This window comes from Cajanus cajan, chromosome 10 (genome assembly GCF_000230855.2).
Source record: "Cajanus cajan strain Asha chromosome 10, NIPB_CcT2T_4, whole genome shotgun sequence".
Lineage (NCBI taxonomy): Eukaryota > Viridiplantae > Streptophyta > Magnoliopsida > Fabales > Fabaceae > Cajanus > Cajanus cajan.
Window position 1 is genome coordinate 3,229,977 of NC_138526.1, and position 16,528 is coordinate 3,246,504.

Consider the following 16,528-nt stretch of genomic DNA (forward strand, 5'->3'; position numbering starts at 1 on the left):
ACTCCTAAATGAGGGTAGCATCTGAATTAGTCACGTTGGAAGCCAAAGTTTGAATTTCAAATTCAAACTTGAAATTCAAACTAGGCGCCAATTTGGTTGATTTGAAATTGCCGCCCAAAGTTAACCTAATTGCTTCCTATAAGTGTATCTTTTCCCACCTTTTGTAAACACTTTTGAATATATGAATTTTCTGAACTTGTATTCAGCCAAATTCCCTCAAGAGTCACCGAAACCATCCAAGAGAGAAAACCTTAAGAGAGTGCCTTCAATTCCCTTAGGAAACCTAGCTTCCTTCTCTTTGAAGTGTGCAATCCCTTGAGACTTGTGCTTGGATGCTTCCGTCCATGGATTAGAGCTTCTAATCCTCACGAATTCCTCTTCCAAAGGTGTTCAAGTTTTCGGTCCTATCTCCTTGATTGAAGATCCGTGCATAAGGAGAGCTAAGGAGAAGCTACATCTTCCACTTCTCCATTTCTCTTCCATCAGACTATGTGATGAGAGAGGTACACGAAGGCATTTGTGGAATGCACTCAGGAGCGAGGTCAACTGTCAGCAAACTTTACGCGCTGGATACTACTGGCCGACCATGAACACCGATTGCGCAACATTTATAAAGAAGTGTCAACCGTGTCAAAAATATGCCGACTTAATCCAACGACCTGCCGAGCAGCTACATTGCATTCCTCTAGCATGGTTGTTCGCCACTTGGGGGGCCGACATACTCGGACCATTCCCGGTTGCTAAAGGACAATGCAAATTCCTCATAGTCGCCATGGACCTGTTTACCAAGTGGATTGAAGCCGAGCCCTTGGCGTGTATCTCGGCTCATCAAGTGCAAAAATTCTTCTAGAGGAACATCATAACACGTTTTGGCATCCCGCACACCCTGATAACCGACAACGGCCTTTAATTTACCGACCGAAGACTCAACGAATTCCTATCCGGCCTAGGAATACAGCACAAGACCACTTTGGTCGAACACCCGCAGACAAATGGCCAGGCCGAGTCTGCTAATAAAGTGATCTTGAAGGAGTTGAAGAAGCGGCTAGGGGAAGCAAAGGGAGCATGGACCAAGCAATTGCCTGAGGTGTTGTGGGCTTACAGATGCACGCCCCAATCGACCACACGCGAAACCCCCTTCAGATTGGTCTATGGGTCCGATGCAATGATCCCGGTAGAGATCGGTGAACCTTCGTTCCGCCGAGTCCACTACGACGAATCAAATAATGAAGCCGAGCTCCGAGTAAACCTGGACGAGCTAGAAGACGTGCAGGACCGTACACAAATCATAGCCGAGGCCACCAAACAACGTTACAAGAGAAGATTCGACAGCAAGGTGAAGCCTAAAGAATTCCGAGAGGGAGACCTTGTGTGGAGAGCCACAGGCGAGGCAAGAAAAGATCCGAGATAAGGAAAATTAGCCCCAAACTCAGACGGACCTTTCCGAGTTAGGCACAACCTCAACAATGGAGCGTACAAGCTAGAGTACCTCTCCGGAGAGCCTATCCCTAGGACCTGGAACACAACCCACTTAAAGATGTATTACAGTTGATGTAATAGTGCACTTTTTTCCTTGACCGACTCTTTTTTCCCTAAGAAGGGTTTTGGGTCGGCAAGGTTTTTAATGAGGCACTCGGTTAATACAAAGACAATTTTGAATGTTATTTCATTTCCTATCTAACATTACGTTTAGGTCATAAACATGCAAAGCTGACTACTAAACGCTTACGTACCGACACCAAGCAACCCTCAGCCGACCACTCAAACGCGCACGCGAGCCCAAAAGGTTTCCCTCCCGAGCACCCTCCTCGGCTAAGATGTACCTGGCTCGAGCGCTAAACGCTTACGTGCCGACACCAAGCAACCCTGTGCCGACCACCCAAACACGTATGCGAGCCCAAAAGGTTTCCCTTCTGAGTACCCTCCTCGGCTAAGGATGTACCTGGACCGAGCACTAAATGCTTAAGTGCCGACACCGAGCAACCCTCAGCCGACTACTCAAACGTGCACGCGAGCCCAAAAGACTTCCCTCCCAAGTACCCTCCTCAGCTAAGGATGTACCTGGCTTGAGCGCTAAACGCTTATGTGCCGACACCGAGCAACCCTCGGCCGACCACTCAAACGCGCACGCGAGCCCAAAAGGTTTCCCTCCCGAGTACCCTCCTCGGCTAAGGATGTACCTGGCCCAAGCGCTAAATGCTTACGTGCCGACACCAAGCAACCCTCGGCCGACCACTCAAACGCGCACGCGAGTCCAAAAGGTTTCCCTCCCGAGCACCCTCCTCGGCTAAGGATGTACCTGGCTCAAGCGTTAAAGGCTTACGTGCCGACATCGAGCAACCCTGTGCCGACCACCCAAACACGTACGCGAGCCCAAAAGGTTTCCCTCCCGAGTACCCTCCTCGGCTAGGGATGTACCTGGGCCGAGCACTACATGTTAATGTACCAACAACGACCAATCCTCGGCCGACCACTCAAACGCGCGCGAGCCCCACAGGATTACCTAGGCCGAGCACTACACTAGCATAATTCAACCTGTTAAACCCTGAAACGCACGTGATGGACGAACACTCCGAGGTCAATCACCCTCGCATGATCTAACACTCGACATTAACCCGAAATATCGCAGTCCGAACGTTCGTCAACATAACAGTTTATTGTAACGTTCAAATTTGCGGCTTACCCCCTCGTTCACACCTTCAGGCCAAACACGGGCATGCCGACCACTCACGCGTATAGGCTGAGCACGCTCAGGCTGAACACTCTTGCACGCTCCTCACCACGTACCAAATTGCTACATGTTCAAACCGAACACTCACGAAAACTGTACACTCGTACAAACGAACACAATGCGCGTCAATCATCAACAAAATTCCCGAAATTCACCCCTTCGATCATACATTTCAGTCGGTCTATATCTACAGTACTAGGCGTTTATAAACATGCAAAAAATCAACAAGTTCATTATAAAAGTTTGGCCGACCAGAGCTGCTACTAACAAAAACAAGTTGTTTTCCGGCACCAACAGCCAAAATTACAAAAGGCACTAACGGCCCGGTTACAAAAAATCAGTCTTGAACCTACCCTACTTCCGGCAAAGCCGACTCCCTACAACGCGGCCAAATCCTTAGGATTGCCATCTCCAACCACATCGATGATCAGATCCTCCTCTCTTGTGGGTGGTGTCGGTGCCCGAGTCGAAATACCTCGCCGAGGAGCCTCTTTGTCGGGTTGGGCCCCTTGGGGGAACTCGGCATAGCTCATGAACTTACATCCCAAGAAATCTCGGCTGACATCGAACTGAAAATCAGCCGGGACCTCACAAAAATGGTAGGCTTGCCTGACAGCATGCTGGAATCCGGCATCATGTTGGCTGAGGATCTGCTCGGTGGCCTCAGCCTCAAACTAAGCGGTAGCTTCCTTTAACCGAGCAATCTCGCTGACAGAGGAAGAGGCGTCGGTCTTCATCCTTTGAAGGGCCAACTTGAGGTTGTCAGCCTCCCTTTGGTAGGCATCGGCGGTCCGCTTCAATTCTTCAGCCGACTCTATCAACTTGGCATTTGCAACCAGCGCATCCTTCACCGTGGCCTTGGCCTCCTTAAGTCGGCCATGAAGCCTTTCCTCTGAAATGGCGTGCCGGTTCATGACGTGCTTGGCAACTAGAGAAGTTCGAGTGTGATGGAAGCACTTGGAGAAGATTGATGTTCTTCCAAGCTTCCATGCAAGGACCGAATATGCTCCATGAGGTTGTCACGTTTTTGACCTTAGAATTCTCCTTTGAAGAAGCTTCAATGGAGGAGAAACACCTAAGGAAGTTCGGTCACCTCTTGAAGAAGTGAAGAAGCTTGAGGAACCAAGCTTCTAGGAGAAGGAACCTTGAGAGAGAACTAGGAACTAGGTTCTCACGAAATTGACTCTTGAAAAATGAGAGAGAATTCTGAATTCTTATTCTCATAAATGTCCAAAAGTGAAGGTTTAGGTCAGATTTACAATTATATAGGGAGAGGTAGCTTCTAGGAGAAGCTAACCTTAACCATGGTTTACTAGGAACCATGGTAAGGTGTAGCTAACCATCCATGGTTTCTAAAACTTGTAGGAGAAGCTAACCTTGACCATGGTTCACTTAAGAACCATGGTAAGGTCATCCCACCCTACCAAGGTTTAGAAACTTGGAGGAGAAGCTTCAAAACTTGAAGAAGAAACTTAGCAAAATTTTGGCCAAAAACTAAGAATATAGCTAGGTGGATTAGGCTCCAAAATGCTCCATGAATTATTTTGAAATTCTTTGATTTGGTTTAGTTAGGTTCATCATATAATGATGAGACCTAGCTAAATCAAATCTATGAAAAATTAGGAGCAAAATGAGTCTAATATGCAAAATTTTGCCTAGGCCCAATTCTGGCCCAATTGCTAGTCACACCCTCAAGCATTGCTAAATGCCACCCCTTTTTCCCTACTGAAAAAATATAAAATGAATGTATCATCTAGGGAGGTTAAATGGAGTTAAACTCTCCAAGTAACCCACCCTAAAAACATTATACAATCACTAATAAAAGCAAGTAAAGTGCCTCACAAATATAAAGGCAAAAATAAGCCTATATAAAGAAACTATTATATGTACAAACATAAGAAAAAGGTCTTTAAGATCATCTCATTCCTCTTGGTTCTTTTAGTATATCACCTCTTGGATTCCTTGGCCTTGGCCATAGTCTATCATCCCCTCCCTCTTGAAAAGGATTTGACCTCAAATCTCGAGGGTCCTCATGATTATTGGTCATACCTACAAATATATAATAAAATTCATCAGAGGTGATATTTTCAACAAATAAATGTGAAAGGAATATCCTAGAAGGAATCCTTTCGTGGAACCTAAAGAAATCTATGACACTAGAACTACTAATATAATGAATAGGATCCTCTCCTAAACATAGACTAGGTATATTACTAAACCCTAAAAATGTGCTAAAACTAAAACTATAGCACACTAAAGACTTAATCCTAAAAACTAAAACATCTTTCCTAAAGTACCCTATGTGGTAACCTAGGCATTTCCTAGAAAATAATGAAAATACTACTAAGAAATTTCCTAAACAATTTTGGATTAAATTATTTGTTGGATAGTTATGAAAAGGATTTGTCACAAGGAACCTTGAAGGTTCATATGTTATATCCAATAAATAATATATTCCATAAATTGGGTGCATTATTGACACAACTAAGGTAGGAAGACTATCTACCTTGGGCACCACCAAGGAAGTAGTATGAGAAGTAGAACTAAATGAAGTCCACTTCTCTTTCACAAAATCTTGAAGTTGAGATTCTTTTTCTTTAAAAATAATGGATTTGTGAATCTCTTCTTCAAGACTAGTGGTAGCGTGAGGGTAAGAGTTAAGGTCTTTATGAATAGAGAGAATAGTTTTCATAGGTTCTTTAGTGATAAAGCAATTCTCTTTAGACATAATTCCCTTAGAGGATATTTCTTCCTCTTTACTCTTCCCTACCTTTTCTCTTTTTCTTTTGTTTTTCATTTGTGCTTGATCCTCTGCCACTTGTTGAGGTGAGAGAGGATAAAGTACAAATTTCTTTTCCTTGTGAGTGAAGGTAATTTCATTAGTAAAACCATCATGTACAGTTTTCTTTTCAAATTGCCATGGTCTTCCTAACAAAATATGACAAGCTTCCATTGGTACTATATCACATAAAGCTTGGTCCTCATACTTCCCAATGGAAAACTTGACCTTCACTTGTTGGTCAACTACTATGTCACCATCCTTATTAAGCAATTGCAAATGATAAGGTTGAGGATGTGGCATAGTAATTAGACTCAACTTTTTAACCAACCTAGTGCTACAACAGTTGCACCATGAACCACTATCAACAATGAGAGAACAAGCATTATTTAAAACATTACATCTTGTATGAAAGATGTTCTATCTTTGTGATAGGGTACCACTAGGTTGATTATGAAGGATTCTCTTAAGCATTAGGAGCTCTCCTTCATAAGGATAAACTGGCTCCACTTTGGTCCTTTGAAGCTTTGCTTCAACCTCACTCTCACTAGAAGAGGAGGTAGTAGTCTCTTCTTGACTACTATAAGTGTCATGCCCCCTTAAGATCATGACTTTCTTTGTAGGGCATTGAGAAGCAATGTGGCCTCTCCCTAGACACTTGAAACATTTAATATCACTAGTCTTTGTGCTAGTTTGTGGAGTGATGAGATATTTATCCTTTTCTTTGTTTTTTTCCTTCTTCTTAGCCAATTCTTTGGAGGGTTCTGAAATAATTTTCTTTTCAAAATGTTTTTCCTCCTCTAACTAGTCTTTCTTAAGAGATCTAGAGTGAGAGCTTTCTCTTTTAGAAGATTTTCTCAACATTTGTTATTCTACCCTTACACAAAGTTGGACCAAGTCATTTAGGTCCCTGTAGGGTAGTAGCTCCACTTGGTCTCTAATCTCTAAGTTAAGACCACTCATGAATCTGGCTACTGTAGTGGCTTCCTCTTCTCTAATACATGCCCTCATCATGTAAAGCTCCATTTGTTGCCTGTACTGTTCTACAGACATATCCTTTTGTTGGAGCATTTGGAGCTTATTCATAAGCTCCTTGCCATAGTAAGAGGGAATGTGTCTCCTCCTCAATGCACTCCTAAGATCATTCCAATATTGGATAGGAGGATCATTGTGGAGACGTCTTTCTCTTTCCAAAGAGGTCCACCAATACATTGCATGCCCTTGAAAGCTAAGGGTTGCAAGAGGGACTTTTCTTTCTTCACTTACCCTATGGCAAGCAAAGAGTTGTTCTACCTTCATCTCCCAATTAAGGTAGGCCTCCACATCATCCTTCCCAAAAAATTGAGGGAGATCCACCTTGGATTCCCTAGGTTTAATAGTTCTTTTGGAGGAAGGTTGATAATGGTTACCCACATTAAGGCTTTCATTAGGAGATGTGTATTGTGAATGTGAACTCCTACTCTTTTTTCTATGTTTTCTCATATTTTCTTTCAATTTTTCTTCTTCTTGTTTTAAAATTCTCAATTCTTCCTCAAGATAAGCAAGTTGTCATTCTCTTTCAATCTTTTCTTTTTCACTTTGAATGGACTCTTGCTTTTTCCATAGCTTAAGTGATTTGAGCTCTTTAGTGATATATGAAAGACTTTTTGGAGAGCCATCACTTTCACTATTGGAGGAATTTTGAGACATTTTAATTCAAGAAGATTTTTCCACACAAAAATAGTTTTTATGAAAATAAGATTTTTGAAGTGCTTTAGATTTGGCACTTGGAGATCTAAGAGTACAAATTGAACTTTGGAGGGAGGTGAGCTACTATCGAGCCACTTAATAACCAAGTCTCTTCAAGTAAAAATCTCTAAACCCCCTTGTACTTTTGCCCTGTACAAAACAATTTTCACAAAAATATTTTTCAAAGAAAATAACAAGAAAGTGCCTAATGTGTACAATTAAGCAATGCTATCAAAACTTAAAGACTTGAAAACATAAATTGCTTGAAAACATAAATTGCATGAAAACATAAATTGCATGAAAACATAAATTGCTTAAAATCTTAAAGACAATAAAACATAAACTAGGCGATTAAGCAATTAAACCTAGGTGAGAGCTTGAAAGGCACCTAAAGACCTTCAAGGACCCTCTCACAAGTACTAAACGAATTTACTATGGGAACACTTAAGGAGAGATGGAGATACACCAAAGGCACTCCAAGACACTCCTTAATGAAGGCCTTGTACAAAAATTTGGAAATCAAAAATTACAAGAAAAATGAAATTCAAATTTTCTTCAAATGAAATGCAAATTCACACTCCAAATGAAATGTAAATTCACATTCAAATGAAATTAGTGGCTGCACTTAATTTCAAAGAAAAACAAATTAGCCACTAATTAGAAACAAATTTTAGAGACGAATTTTGTAAGGAAAAACAAATTTTAGAAACTAAAAATTCCGTCACTAAAATTAATCTCTAAATTTTCACAAAAATTTTCAAAATTCTTGCTCCTTATTTCTCCAATTCAGCCACCTAGCTTGCAGCCTCACAATGTGTTTCACTCCTCTTTAGAAGCAACCTTGATGTTGGTTACTCCTAGGTGTTTGAATTTCCAAGAATCCAATCCAATGAGAAACAAGCTCCTAGGTCACCACCAAAATCCTTCAATATTGGCTATCCTTAAGCTTGGCCTTCAACACCTTCCAAGAGGCACTCAACACACCTTAAGATGCTGGAATATTAGTACAAAAACTGAAAAGGAACAATTTAGAATGGCTACACCAAATGGTAGAGTAAAATGTGACAAACTAGAAGGAGCTCCACAAAAAATGACAAACAAAAAATTAAGGCAAATTTAGAAAGCTAGCACACAAAGGATAACCTATGAAAGGTACTAGAATGGATTACAAAATCAAAGCTAAGATTAGAAACAAAATTAAGACTCAATTTATGTGGCTGGACCGAAAATATGTAAGCAAACACACACCAAAACCGAGAGCTAGCTTCACTAGATTTTTCACTCCTTTTGGCTTTTTCTTTTACTATTTTATTTCTTTTCTTTTTGCAAAATATTTTTCACTTCTTATCTTTGATTAATCAGGAGTTTAAATGCCTTTTGAACACTTATAAGTCTCGGTTTTAGGTTAGAAAAACTGCAACAAAAATTTTACACAAAACAAGAGGTGTTCACATGCATTTTGTAACTAGTGTTTCGCAATTTTGTAGTGTTTTTAGATCAAAATTTTAAGCACTCATATGCATTTAGAACACTTACACCTATTTTTTGTCTCTGTTTTAATGTTTCAAAAATGAAAATAAGTTTCAGCCACACAACAAGACACAAAGAAGCCTAGTAGGAAAAGTGTTTAACAATTTTTTTTGACAACTTTTAATAAGACATAATAGAAACCTAACTCTAGGAAATTTGCTAGAACTAATAGCAAATCATGAACTCAAATATGTAAATCAAAAGCACATATAGGTAAGGTTCAGATTTAATAAGAAAATACACAAAGTTTCAGACACAAACAACACACACAAAAAATTAGATCAACAAGCTAGTCTAGGAATTTTCAACATGAAAAGGACTACACATGACTTCTATGACAAAACAAGTGATTCAAAAATAAAACTAATGCAATATGAATGTTGTCCAATCACGGACACATGTTAAGGAATGGAGAGACTCAAACAAACATCAAAAAATGCACAAGAACAAGAGTCCTAAAGGCACAAACCGAATTGATTCACAAGAATTGGAAACAAGCAAAATATGAATCAATTACTTCTCATGAAACATATAGGATCTATCAAAAAAAATTTAGAAAATTTAGATCCATGCAGCAAACACATATTTAGACATAGGAGAAGGAAGAAACAACACGGATTCAACAAAAAAAATTAGAACACCAAACCTCAAGAGCACTAGGCTCTGATACCAAAACTGATGGAAGCACTTGGAGAAGATTGATGTTCTTCCAAGCTTCCATGCAAGGACCGAATATGCTCCATGAGGTTGTCACGTTTTTGACCTTAGAATTCTCCTTTGAAGAAGCTTCAATGGAGGAGAAACACCTAAGGAAGTTCGGTCACCTCTTGAAGAAGTGAAAACTGATGGAAGTACTTGGAGAGGATTGATATTCTTCCAAGCTTTCCATGCAAGGACCGAAATGCTCCATGAGGTTGAACTCCTTGAAGGTGGCGGAATCACCTTGGAGGATTCTCCAATGGTGGAGAAGCACCTAAGAGAGGTTCGGTTACCTCTTGAAGAAGTGGAGAAGCTTGAGGAACCAAGCTTCTAGGAGAACGAACTTTGAGAGAAAGCTAGGAGAAGTTTTTCTCACGAATTTGACTCTTGAAAATGAGAGAGAATTCTGAATTCTTATTCTCATAAATGTCCAAAAGTGAAGGTTTAGGTCAGATTTACAATTATATAGGGAGAGGTAGCTTCTAGGAGAAGCTAACCTTAACCATGGTTCACTAGGAACCATGGTAAGGTGTAGCTAACCATCCATGGTTTTTAAAACTTGTAGGAGAAGCTAACCTTGACCATGGTTCACTTAAGAACCATGGTAAGGTCAGCCCACCCTACCAAGGTTTAGAAACTTGGAGAAGAAGCTTCAAAACTTGAAGAAGAGACTTAGCAAAATTTCGGCCAAAAACTAAGAATATAGCTAGGTGGATTAGGCTCCAAAATGCTCCATGAATTATTTTGAAATTCTTTGATTTGGTTTAGTTAGGTTCATCATATAATGATGAGACCTAGCTAAATTAAATCTATGAAAATTAGGAGAAAAATGAGTCTAATATGCAAAATTTTGCCTAGGCCCAATTCTGGCCCAATTGCTAGTCACACCCTCAAGCATTGCTAAATGTCACCCCTTTTTCCCTACTGAAAAAATATAAAATGAATGTATCAACAAAGGAGGTTAAATGGAGTTAAACTCTCTAAGTAACCCACCCTAAAAACATTATACAATCACTAATAAAAGCAAGTAAAATGTCTCACTAATACAAAGGCAAAAATAAGCCTATACAAAGAAACTACTATATGTACAAACATAAGAAAAAGGTCTTTAAGATCATCCCATTCCTCTTGGTTCTTTTAGTATATCACCTCTTGGATTCCTTGGCCTTGGCCATAGTCTATCAGAGTGTCAAGCTCACAAAATAGCTTGTACGCGGTCTCGGCAGACATGCCTTCCAAATACTGTAGACCGCCACCGGTGGCAAGGTTCAGACCGAGCAGGTTCTCGGTCTGAATATCCAGAGCAAGAAAATTCAAGCCGGCAACCACGGCTGGAATGGCAAAGGCCCCGCAGCCCGACTGCTCCAATGATAGTTGCTTTGGACGCTTGGTAGAGGAGCTCGGACGCTCCGGCTCAATATTCTGCTCGGCCGCCCTTACCCGAGAAGTGCTCCCCTTTTTCTTGGCATCGGCCAAAGGAATGACCACGTTAGCAGGCCTATCCCGCTGCACTTTCAGGGCCGACCTTGCCGGCGGTACCTTCCCGCTAGCCTTCGCCTCCTTCGCCCTTTGGGCGACCATAGCAGTTACATCAAGCTTGCCTCCGGCCATCAAACCTGCAACAAAACAAATCTTAACATCAATTCAAAACACTGCTACACTACCGAAGCCTAAACCACATACCTAGCAAGACCATCTCGAAGTGAGATGTCTCGAAAATATCTAGGAGACTTCGGACAGGCAAACCCTTCGGTAGCTTGTCGAGAACCTCCACGATCTCTACGTCCTCGGCGGGTAGCTTTGATAAGGGCATCACCTCGTAACGCGTCAGACTTCTCGTCCAGTAAAAAGGAAATAGTGGGGAGTCTTCTCGGTCATAGAAGCAATTCCTCATGTCCGACCCCTAGCGAACCTTAAAGAATCCGCTCTTGAACCCTTTGTAAGAGGAGGTGAAAGACCGAAGGAACCCACGCTTCAGCACCTGGGCTAACGATACCCACTTCACCAGTTTGCTCGGATGACAGGTATAATAATACAGGAACGCCAACGGCCAAGGCGTAAGGCCCAGGCATAAATAAAGATTTCGGAACTCTTGCATAGCCGCCCAAGCGTTCGGGTGTAGCTGAGTCGGCGCCACGTTCAGGACTCGGAGCACCCCCATCTGGAAGTCATCGAATGGCAACTGTACGCCGAGATCCTCGAACCAACACATATAGGCATAGAAGTAGTCGTCTTCGTCCACCTTTGGCCCTAAGAACACGAAATCGGTGTCCGATCCGTCGTCTGTGCACGCTTCGGCAAGTAAAGGAAACTCGTTCCCCCCACTCCCAAAACACTTTTCTAAAGACACAAATGTGTCCAACAAACCTTGGTCAGATAACTTTGAAAAATATATGCCGACCTCTCCGTCAACCCACTCATACCCAGACATCTCCACTGTCCCATAGTCAATCTTCACCCACGGCCGAACACTCGGCCCGGCCACCCTTTTACCACGATCATCACCGACCACTTCCAGCTCATCCCCACTGGCAGCGGCATCGACGGTTTCCACAACATGTAGGTGAGGCTGGCCGACCAGGCTTAAACTCTATCATCAACCTCAATAGCCCGTGCCAGAGCCATACCCAAGTTATGCGGTGGCGAGACCTCAACCACCTCGTCCCCACTGTCCTCTTGTTCGGGGTGATCGGAAGGAAAAACCACTTCGCATTGTAGTGGAGGTAACCTTGATATCTCACTTGAGTCTGACCGTTCTCTATCTGACGAGGCGTCCGACGCTTCCAATGACATCCAACTCCTAGCCGAAATATAACCCTTGTCCATTTATTACTAAAAATAAAGACTACAAAAATTACCTTGCTCGGTGTGCTCGGACGAATCTGATTTCGAGAGAGCTCGGGAAATTTATAGCGAGTAAATTCCCATGCAGCCCCCCTCCTATTTATAGGCGAGGTAAACTGGGAAGGTGAAAAGACGTCTCGAACCCCTAACCGTTCGATCTGGGCCATCCAACGGTCCAGATTTAGTAACCGTTGGGCCTGTAACCGCCAAGGCCAATGTGGAAAGCCACACCTGCCTAGGTCTCGGTGTAAGTTCCAATCATTCGAGGCCTCGACGCAGCTTCTTACGTCGGAGCCCTCGGTCCAGACATCGCCCACCCCGAGGCCTCGGGACGCCTTAATACTTCACAGGTCACGGCTTAGCCATACCCCATCAAAGGCCTCGACATGATTTCACGTGGTCTAGGTCATATCCTAGACACCATCCATCAAGAACTCGACCCGACTCTGCCAAGGTCTCGGTGTAATTTCCAATTACTCGAGACCCCGACACAGCTTCTTACATCCGAGCCCTTAGTCTAGGCATCGCCCACGCGAGGCCTCGACACGCCTTCATACTTAGATCATGACTTAGCCGTCCCCCATCAAAGGCCTCGGCATGATTTCACATGGTTAAGGTCATGTCCCAGACGTCATCCAACACAGTCCTTGGCAAAAATCCCGTCAACAAAAATCCACCCTTATTCTTCAAGATCAAGAACCACGCATCTTATACCGTCTTCGTCTTTCCTATCCTTGACGCTGCGGGAGTTGTATACCGTATGGTGGCCGACTAGGCCGAACACCCGAACCGTAAAATAATTAGACCGAATACCCGAGCCCACCGACCACACATAAACGAGTAAAACGCGTCGGTGTGGTCGGCCAAGCTCAGCGCCTCTGCCAGGCTGATTATGGAGAGCTTAATTAGCATAACGCATCGGATTAGCCCCCTAGTCTTCCGGGGCCCAATCCTTAATCACGGCCCAATACGAACACCTATAAATAGAGCCCCAACGAGGTATGTAACTAACTTTGAACTACCGCATTTATTACGCCGAACACTAACTTGAGCGTCGGAGTGTCTTTGCAGGCACCCCCCACCTCGTTTCGGAGTACTCGGATTCGGACAAGAAGACCATAACTAAAGACCCGACCTGCTTTGCTAAAATAATTGAAGTGTGTGTCCTAACACAGAAATACTATTACTTACTTTTTTTTATGGACAGTGAAAATTATAATAAATGTTTAATATGACTAAAGATTTAATTACTTGTTAAATTGGACGTAGAAAAATCCATTAGAACATTAGAACACTTAAATATTGTCACTTGCACCGTGAGATAAAAGAAACGATGGTAGAGAGAAATTAAGTTATATATAATTAAGAATTAAAGTTGGTCATTCTTTATGGTGGAGAATGTAAGGCTGCACTTGGCATCTGATTCGCTTGACTTTTAGGTTAGTATTTATTTTTAGGAAAATGTTGTATTCTCCGAGAATAGAGGTTGAAAAATTGTCCAAATAATTAAAAAATTAGTATTTTTTGGTCAATGTTTTTGGAGGCTGTAAAAATGTTCTTATTTTTAATTCTCAATTTCGTTTTTTTTTTTGTGGTTTTACACTTTGTGGTTCTATTTGTAAAAATAAATATTAAAATGTAAAAGTAAGAAAATGTATAAAATAAAATTATAGCATATATTATTGATTTAAATTAAAATACTTTGTTTTGTTCATGAGAATAGTAGAACAAAAGACTACTCTAGATTATCTTTTAATAAGCTAATAGAAGGTGATTAGAACAAGATTAGGAATTTTATCATATTTTCTATTATTAATTAAAATTTATTAAAAATTATAATAAGATACTAGATCTATAAATTAGTGTCATTAATTTTTAATAAAGCTTAACAATAAAAATATATTTAAAATATATTAAAAATTATGTTGATAATATTTCTCGTTGATTGATTGGGTTCAATTGTTCAACATTAGATGGAATATACAATTGATTTCCTTTATTCTTTTTAATTTAATTATATTTTCATTCCCATGCACATCTTATTTCATTTTGTACTCCATTTGTTAATATCTTATAATAATTTCTTAAATGCATTCTCACCCATCTAATAGATTTTTAGTCTAATTAATATATGTTTCTCTGTTTTATTTATTTAAATTTGTTATTTACATTATTAATATAAAATATTTATTAATTTTATAAATAATTAATTTTTATCAGAAATATAATTGATCATCATTTTTAATTATTAGATTCTTCTCTTTTAATTATATATTTTTTATTTATAAAACTCAAATTCAAGATTTTATTTAAAAAGATTCAATTTAGTTTCACTCATAAATCATACCATGATACCAATAACTTAAATTTTATGATATAAAACATTTTTCTCTTTAAATTAATTTTTCAATGTTGAACATAATTTTACATATCAATTATCAAATTAGGTCAAGTGGAGCGATGTGAACTAGCCCAAAATGGATGATGTCGTAATGAGCTCAATATAATTTAAGTTTGTAAATTGTTGGCTCAACTTGATACTAGTCATTATTCAGGCTAGATACTTCATCTACCTTACTTGTTTATATAATAATATTTTTATTATATTATTAGTGTGATATATCTATTAATTTTATTAATAATTAATTTTTATGTATGAATGTGAGTAATTATTCTTAGAAGATTACTTCTCTTAATTGTGATTTTTTCATCCATAAAATTTAAATATATTTTATTTAAAAAGTTGAAGATCAATTTTATTTAAATTTGGTAGTGTTTTTATGCAGTAAAGTCTAAAAAATCTTTATTTTAAATAATTTTCTTAAATATCAAAAAAATTAATTACTTAACATACATTAAATTTAAACTAATTCATAATTAAATATTTAAAAACAGTTATTATTTAAAATAAAATTTTGCTTTTGTTAATAATATTTAAGGAAATTTCAAAAAGGAAAAAATGGAAGTATAAAATTTAGAAATTATAAAATTGAAAATGGAATTCATGGTAATATGTAACAGTTATTTTCCTCCCTCATTTCATGATATATATTAATCAACGTACACTCACTTGAATTTTAGTCATAATATTTTAACTAATAGTAGGGTTTGCTAACATATACTTAATTTTTAGTTAGTGTGGGTTGACAAGTTATAGTTAACATTATCTTAACTATAAAAAAAAAGGTGAAAGTGTGTTAGCAAATTATGTGTCTATGTTTGTGTGCATGTGTCAAATAATCATAAAATTTATATATTAATATGAATTTATATAATTAAATATTATGTAATTTTCATTTTTTTTTTAAATTTGTAGACTTGATTTATAAAAAATTTATAATTTAATAGTTAAATCGTCAAAATTTAATATAAGACATGAGTTATTATATGAAATAAATAAATATTTTTTACATATAAAAAAAAATCAAATAACTTTAAGAGTTACTCTCCATCTTAATCTTTTGTTTCTTTTTAATCTAATGGTACTCCACTGAGTTCATGATTAAAATTAACGAACAAATGTGAAAATATTAATGTATTTCAAAGATTTTAATGTATAACATATTTATATTTAAGTATATAGAATAGTCATAATTTTTTAAAGAAGCGAAGCAGAAATGGAAATAAATTAATTTATTTTTAGAAAAAAATTTAGAATTTAAATTATTTTGATTATCATTTCTATCATTTTTTTAAATATTTTTAAAATATCTTATTTGAACAAGTCAATTCAATTGTTTTATAAATTTTAAATTTTAAATTTAGATAAAACAATTTAATTTTCGTCATGATAAAATTAAATTTAAATATATATATATATATTAAAATTTTTAATTTTAATTTTATAAAATTAAATGTTAGCTAATTTTTAAATATTTAAGAATTTTATTAAAAAATAATGTAAGATAATGTTAATAATTAAAAAATAATTTTGAATATTTAATAATTAAAAATAATTTTTAATGTTTTTTATATCAACTTTAAAGATAGAAGAGGAAGACAAAAGAAAAAAGAAAAAAAAATTAATTCTTAATTTTTTGAAAGAATTTCAAATTTGACAATTTTAAGGAATTTCACAAATATTTAAATTTTAAATTCTTTATAAATTCTACATCGAAATAAAACATTTAACACCAAAACACTTGAAATTATCCGAAAAGTTGAATCACTTCATAAAAAATCTCCATCTAGACATAATTTGAATTTCTAAAACTTCT